The sequence below is a fragment of the Bos mutus genome, chromosome 5 (genome assembly GCF_027580195.1).
Source record: "Bos mutus isolate GX-2022 chromosome 5, NWIPB_WYAK_1.1, whole genome shotgun sequence".
In the NCBI taxonomy this organism is placed as follows: domain Eukaryota; kingdom Metazoa; phylum Chordata; class Mammalia; order Artiodactyla; family Bovidae; genus Bos; species Bos mutus.
In genome coordinates, this window is record NC_091621.1 from 106,751,777 (window position 1) to 106,758,656 (window position 6,880).

A 6,880-nucleotide genomic window follows, 5' to 3' on the forward strand; every position below is an offset into this window, starting at 1 on the left:
GAAATAAAGGCAATCTCTGACACTAAATGTAGTGTGGTATCCTGGATCGGATCCTGCAACAGGAAGGGACATTCTTGGAAAAACTGGAAAAATCTAAAATCTAGGGTTTAGTTCATTGAAACATCCTAATGTTAATTTCTGCCTTTGTATCATGGTTATTAGAGGTGTTTACGTCATAGGGAGCTAGGTGAAGGACATAGAAGAAATTCTGTACTATCTCTGCAGCTTTTTCTGTGAATTAAAATTATACCCAAACTTAAGAGTTCCACTAAAAAACCAAAAACCTGACAAGAACCCTTGATTTATAATTTAGATATGATTAAATACATGAGGGAATAGCAAGTATGTTGCACTGTGAAATGTTGTCAGCCGTTATTAACAAGCCTGTTTTGCTCTGTTCCAACTTGTTTTAACTTAAAAAAATTTTTTTCCTTGTGTCCTATTTACCGAATTTAAAGCTTTAAGCGTTTTTTTTTTTTTGGCGGGGGGTGGGGGTGGGTGGGGGTTGTGGGTGTGGGGAGTTGCATCTCAAGGCATACGGAATCTTAGTTCCCTGACCAGGGATCAAACCCGTGCCCCCTAAAGTGGAAGCATGGCGTCTTAACCACTGGACCACTAGGGAATCCCCTAAAGCTTTACACTTCTAAAGATGATTTTAGCTATGTCCTATACGATTTGACATTGTGCATTTTATGTCTCATTAAGTTATGCATATTTAAGTTGTTTGAAGCGATAAGGCACTCCTGTTCAAAGAAGGACACGCAAGAAGGTATGCAGCGGGACATCGTGTTTTTACCCCATCCTTGGCCAACCCACTCTTACCACTCAATTCAGGAAACTTCTGTTAATTTCTTAGTAGTCCTCAGTTTTTTGTTTTTTAATGTACATGTGGACAAATCTTTCCCACTTTTCCCATGATGTTGCTAGATTTCCGCATTGCCAGACTGTCCCATGCTGCACTGCACCTGTGCTGGACAAGCCTGCCTGCTCCCCTGTGGCCTTGACAGAGGAGGCCAGTTTCCAGCTTTTGAATTTGTGTCAATCTGCTAGAAGAGAAATGGTATCGCAGGGCGCTTATAATTAGAATTTCTCTCTTGGTTTAAGTGGGCTTGACTATTTTTTATGAACCTCAGGGCCATCTGTGTTTTTAAATGTCCTTTCTCTTTTTTTTTTCCCTGATTTCTTAGAACTCAGCTATTAGAGAGATTAATTCTTTCTCTGTGACATGAGTTGCGTATGTTTTCCCCAAATATCTTTCATTTGACTTATGAGTGTATTCATTCCCACACAGAGGTTTTTTTGTTTTGTTTTGTTTTTAATGTAGTTGAATCAATCAGTCTTATTTCACTTCTAGTTTTGAGTCATCCCCAGAAAAGCCTTTGTCACTAAGTCTTGGGGCAGACGGTTACACGGTAATAGGTTACTAGAACGGCTATGGCACATGAAAAGAGCCTGAAGATTTGTTTGTTGAACGATTTAATACAGGAAAGAATAAGGAATGGTGCATACCTCAGGAAACAAGGGCCCCTGAAGAACTGTAATTTTCTTTTTAGCTCCTTAGATGCAGTGCCCATGGGACTGCTCCAGGATGTTCGGGGGCCTCTGGTGTCCAGTTTTATGGGTCAGTCTCTGGGGGATGTTGCTCATATCTTATTTTCAGTCCCCTGAGGGTCAGTTTAGTTTCACACCGTTAGAGATGTCCCTGCTATACACAAATGCAAGCCCAGTAGCGAGGGCCCTGACCGAGGGTGACCTGCATGGGCTCAGCCTCAGGACAGACCCCTGCCCTCTCCCCCACCTCCCCACCAACCCCTGCAGACAGGGAGGGCAGGAGTGAGTGGACACACGCTCTGGAGGCTTCGAGAGAGCAGATCCTCTTTCGTTGGGGCCTGGATTCAGGACTTAGATGGTGACTTAGGGGACAGGGTGTGTATCAGAGCCAATTGAAACAGTGACCGGCCGAAGCCCAGGCTGGTCGGCCTGGGGGGCTGGTGTGCTGGGGTCTTAGCGAGGGGGGCTTGATGGACAGGAGTGCCGGGTCCCGGTGGGGTGCCCGGCCCTGGACAAGCAGCCTCAGGGTGAGCGAGGTGGCCAAGGGCAGCTGACCCAGCCCCGAGGCTGGCCATGCACTCTGGCACTTCAGCCCCCGCAGTCACAAGAGCTGCCTGTGCCCTGATGTCCTCAGCCTGAGCTGGCTGCCAGCCAGCCCCGTCCTGCTGGCCTGAAGCACAGTGGCCTCAGCACCCTCTGCCGGGACAGCTGTTCTGCCTCCCCTCCCACTTCTGCCCGGCGGCCAGGCCTGACCTGTTTCTTCAGAGCCCGCAGGTGACTGATGAGATGGAAGGAAATGGCTCGCCTCTCTGCTTCTCCTCCACAAACAAAACCCCTTCTTGGAGCGACTAAATAGCCAGTTCCTTCTGAGAAAGACCCACAGCTTTCCTTTTAGGTCTTTTGGCCCAGGGACTTTGGGTTTTCACTTCATTTCATTTAGACCTTGAAAGTCTAAATGAAAAAATAGACACATTGCTGTATTTCTTTATTGTTATTGGGGATTTTCACTTCATTTCATTTAGACCTTAAAAGTCACAAAATAGACATGTTGCTCTATTTATTTATTATTATTATTTTAGGGGGGTTTCACTTCATTTCATTTAGATCTTAAAGTCACAAAACAGACATGTTGCTACATTCATTAATTATTATTATTATTTTGAGTCTTTGTTGTGGCATGTGGGCTTTCTCTGCTGCTGCTAAGTCACTTTAGTCGTGTCCGACTCTGTGCGACCCCATAGACAGCAGCCCATCAGGCTCCCCTGTCCCTGGGATTCTCCAGGCAAGAACACTGGAGTGGGTTGCCATTTCCTTTTCCAGTGCATGAAACTGAAAAGTGAAAGTGAAGTTGCTCAGTCGTGTCCGACTCTTCGCGACCCCATGGACTACAGCCTACCAGGCTCCTCCATCCATGGGATTTTCCAGGCAAGAGTACTGGAGTGGGGTGCTCTAGTTGCAGCATTTGGGGGGTTCTCTCCAGTTGTGGCACATGGGCTTAGTTGCCCCGTGGAATCTTAGTTCCCCATCCAAGGATTGGACCCGTGTCCCCTGCATGGGAAACCAGATTCTCAGCCAGGGATCCACCAGGTGGGTCCATGCTTATTTAAAATAAGCAACAAGGACCTACTGTAAAATTAATTAATTAAGAAGTCATAAAATAGAGCTCACCTTCAGACCAATAGACCTTGACTCAGTAAAGCTAACTCTCCTTCCGAACCCACCCTTCTGGAGTGATAGTCAAGTGTGCGACCACTTGCCAGGCTGGAGTCTACCTTAACCCTTTGTTTGCTGGGGAGGTCTGCAAACCATACGTGGAGGGTCTTGTGGAGGCTCCTGACCATTAGGTGCAAGAAGATCTCGGTGGCTGAATGAGTGGTCCAACTGCACCGTCACGTCACCACCAGGGTCTTCCTGTTGCCTCAGGTGAGAGGGAAGCTGCTTTCTTTATCCCAGAATGTCTAACTGAGGGGGTCTCAAGGTTCACCTGCCCCCAACACTTCTGTTTTCAGATTCATCAAAGAAACATTTTGTGGACAGGTGGTTTTCCCCAGACCCTGTGCTGGGAGCCAGAGCAGAGAGCCGTGTCAGGAGGCCCTCAGTCGGTGATGACAGGAGGGATTAGACGGGGAGGTAGTACAGGCAGGCTGGGGGTGGTTGAGAGTGGGGAGGAGACGGAAGAGGCGGAATCAGGACGACTCTAAGGATTCTGACCATCAAGATACATGTGTACAAATAGTGTTGCTTGTGAAATTCAAAAGCCGAATGATCTAAATGGCCATCAGCGAAGATGAATAAATAAATTGTGGTGTATGAATTTGAGGGACTACAATATAGCAATGACAAAAAATGAATGAATGCTACACATATTACCAGGGACGACTGTTACAAATGTAATGGTGAGCGAAAGCAGCAAGACACGAGCGAATGGCAGTGTAATACACTTTACAAGGAGTTCAAGAAAAGAAAATCTATAAAGTACATTGTAGTAGGGAAAGAACCTCCCAAAGATGTTTGCGTCCTAATATCTGGAGCCTGTGGTTGTGTTACTTTACATGGCAAAAGAGAGCTTGCAGATGCGATTAACTTAAGGAGCTTGAGGGACTTCCCCGACGGTCCAGTGGTTAAGAATCTGCCTGCCTTGATCCCTGGAAGATTCCACATACTGTGTGGCAACTAAGCCCACAAGCACAACTGCTGAGTCCTCATGCCCCAGACCGTGCTCTGCAGCAAGAGAAGCCAGCGAAACACAACTAGAGAGGAGCCCCTCTCGCCACAACTAGAGAAGGCCCATATGCAACAGTCGAGGCCCAGCGCAGCCAGTAAGTAAACAAAAAATTTCATAAGGAATGGTGGAATGAGAATTACAGAAGTTTTAAAAGTAAATTAATAACCAAAAATTATACACAAGATGCTGGTGTCTCTTGTTTTGGAGCCCAGTCACAGATATTTTGGGATAGGATGATAGCCAAGCGGGCCTCTGCTGTGAAGTCCATGTGGTATGAGTCTCCAGAAGTCTTCCCATTACCCACCCTTACAATGAACAAGTGTAAAATAGGCCAGGGGCTGATCCAAATAGAGTCCTTCCACAGGGAAGAGGGGGTGTAGCCAAATGCACCAGAAACACATTCTGGGTGGTTAAACAAAGCCATTCAGGGCACTTGTGTCATTGCAGTATCAGCGACAGACTGCATTACCTATAGACACTTGCTGTTACCCAGAAACACTTGCCGTTACCCAGAAACACTTGCCACAGAGACCCTTGCATTTTCCAGGACTAAATGACCCAGACACCCTTGCTGCCACCGGGGAATTACCCAGAGACCCTTGCTGCCGCCCGGGCATTACCCAGAGACCCTTGCTGCTACCCGGGCATTACCCAGAGACCCTTGCTGCCACCCAGGCATTACCCAGAGACGCTTGAGTTGCCTAGGACTGCATTACCTACAGATCTTTGCTGTTGCCCAGGAAATACAATCCTGACAGTCAGAGATCCTCTCACTTTGGGCTTCTCTATTTTTTCAAAGGTTACAGTTAAGGAAACTGCATTCTAGGTTGTCCTTGCTTCTTCAAAATGCCGTTACAGCTTAGGCTCATATACGGTCTTGCATGTGGATAACTGCCTTACCTTTTTAATCACAAGAAGAATAAGTTCTTGTTATACAAATTCAGATAGTATGGGTTATCTTTTATTAAATCCCATTGTCTTATTAAGAAGTAGGGGAAAAGAAGATAAGTAAGCCAGGAAATCTCTAACACCTGCTTCCTAGGGTAGACTAGATAAGATAGAGCAGTTCAGTTCAGTTCAGTTCAGTTCAGTTGCTCAGTTGTGTCTGATTCTTTGCGACCCCATGAATTGCGGCATGCCAGGGCCCCTGTCCATCACCAACTCCCGGAGTTCACTTAGACTCACGCCCATTGAGTCAGTGATGCCATCCAGCCATCTCATCCTCTGTCAACCCCTCCTCCTGCCCCCAATCCCTCCCAGCATCAGAGTCTTTTTCAATGAGTCAACTCTTCGCATGAGGTGGCCAAAGTATTGGAGTTTCAGCTTCAGCATCAGTCCTTCCAAAGAACACCCAGGACCGATCTCCTTTAGAATGGACTGGTTGGATCTCCTTGCAGTCCAAGGAACTCTCAAGAGTCTTCTCCAACACCACAGTTCAAAAGCATCAATTCTTCGGTGCTTAGCTTTCTTCACACTCCAACTCTCACATCCATACATGACCACTGGAAAAACCATAGCCTGGACTAGATGGACCTTTGTTGGCAAAGTAATGTCTCTGCTTTTTAATATGCTATCTAGATTGGTCATAACTTTCCTTCCAAGGAGTAAGCGACTTTTAATTTCATGGCTGCAGTCACCATCTGCAGTGATTTTGGAGCCCAGAAAAAGAAAGTCTGACACTGTTTCCCCATCTATTTCCCATGAAGTGATGGGACCAAATGCCATGATCTTCGTTTTCTGAATGTTGAGCTTTAAGCCAACTTTTTCACTCTCCTCTTTCACTTTCATCAAGAGGCTTTTTAGTTCCTCTTCACTTTCTGCCATAAAGGGTGGTATCATCTGCATATCTGAGATTATTGATATTTCTCCTGGCAATCTTGATTCTAGCTTGTGCTTCTTCCAGCCCAGCGTTTCTCATGATGTACTCTGCATATAAGTTAAATAAACAGGGTGACAATATATAGCCTTGACGTACTCTTTTTCCTATTTGGAACCAGTCTGCTGTTCCATGTCCAGTTCTAACTGTTGCTTCCTGACCTACATATAGATTTCTCAAGAGGCAGGTCAGGTGGTCTGGTATTCCCATCTCTTTCAGAATTTTCCACAGTTTATTGTGATCCACACAGTCAAAGGCTTTGGCATAGTCAATAAAGCAGAAATAGATGTTTTTCTGGAACTCTCTTGCTTTTTCCATGATCCAGCGGATGTTGGCAATTTGATCTCTGGTTCCTCTGCCTTTTCGAAAACTAGCTTGAACATCAGGAAGTTCATGGTTCACGTATTGCTGAAGCCTGGCTTGGAGAATTTTGAGCATTACTTTACTAGCATGTGAGATGAGTGCAATTGTGTGGTAGTTTGAGCATTCTTTGGCATTGCCTTTCTTTGGGATTGGAATGAAAACTGACCTTTTCCAGTTCTGTGGCCACTGCTGAGTTTTCCAAATTTGCTGGCATATTGAGTGCAGCATTTTCAACAGAATCATCTTTCAGGATTTGAAATAGCTCAACTGGAATTCCATCACCTCCACTAGCTTTGTTCATAGTGATGGATCTCCTTGCAGTCCAAGGGATTCTCAAGAGTCTTCTCCAACACCACAGTTCAAAA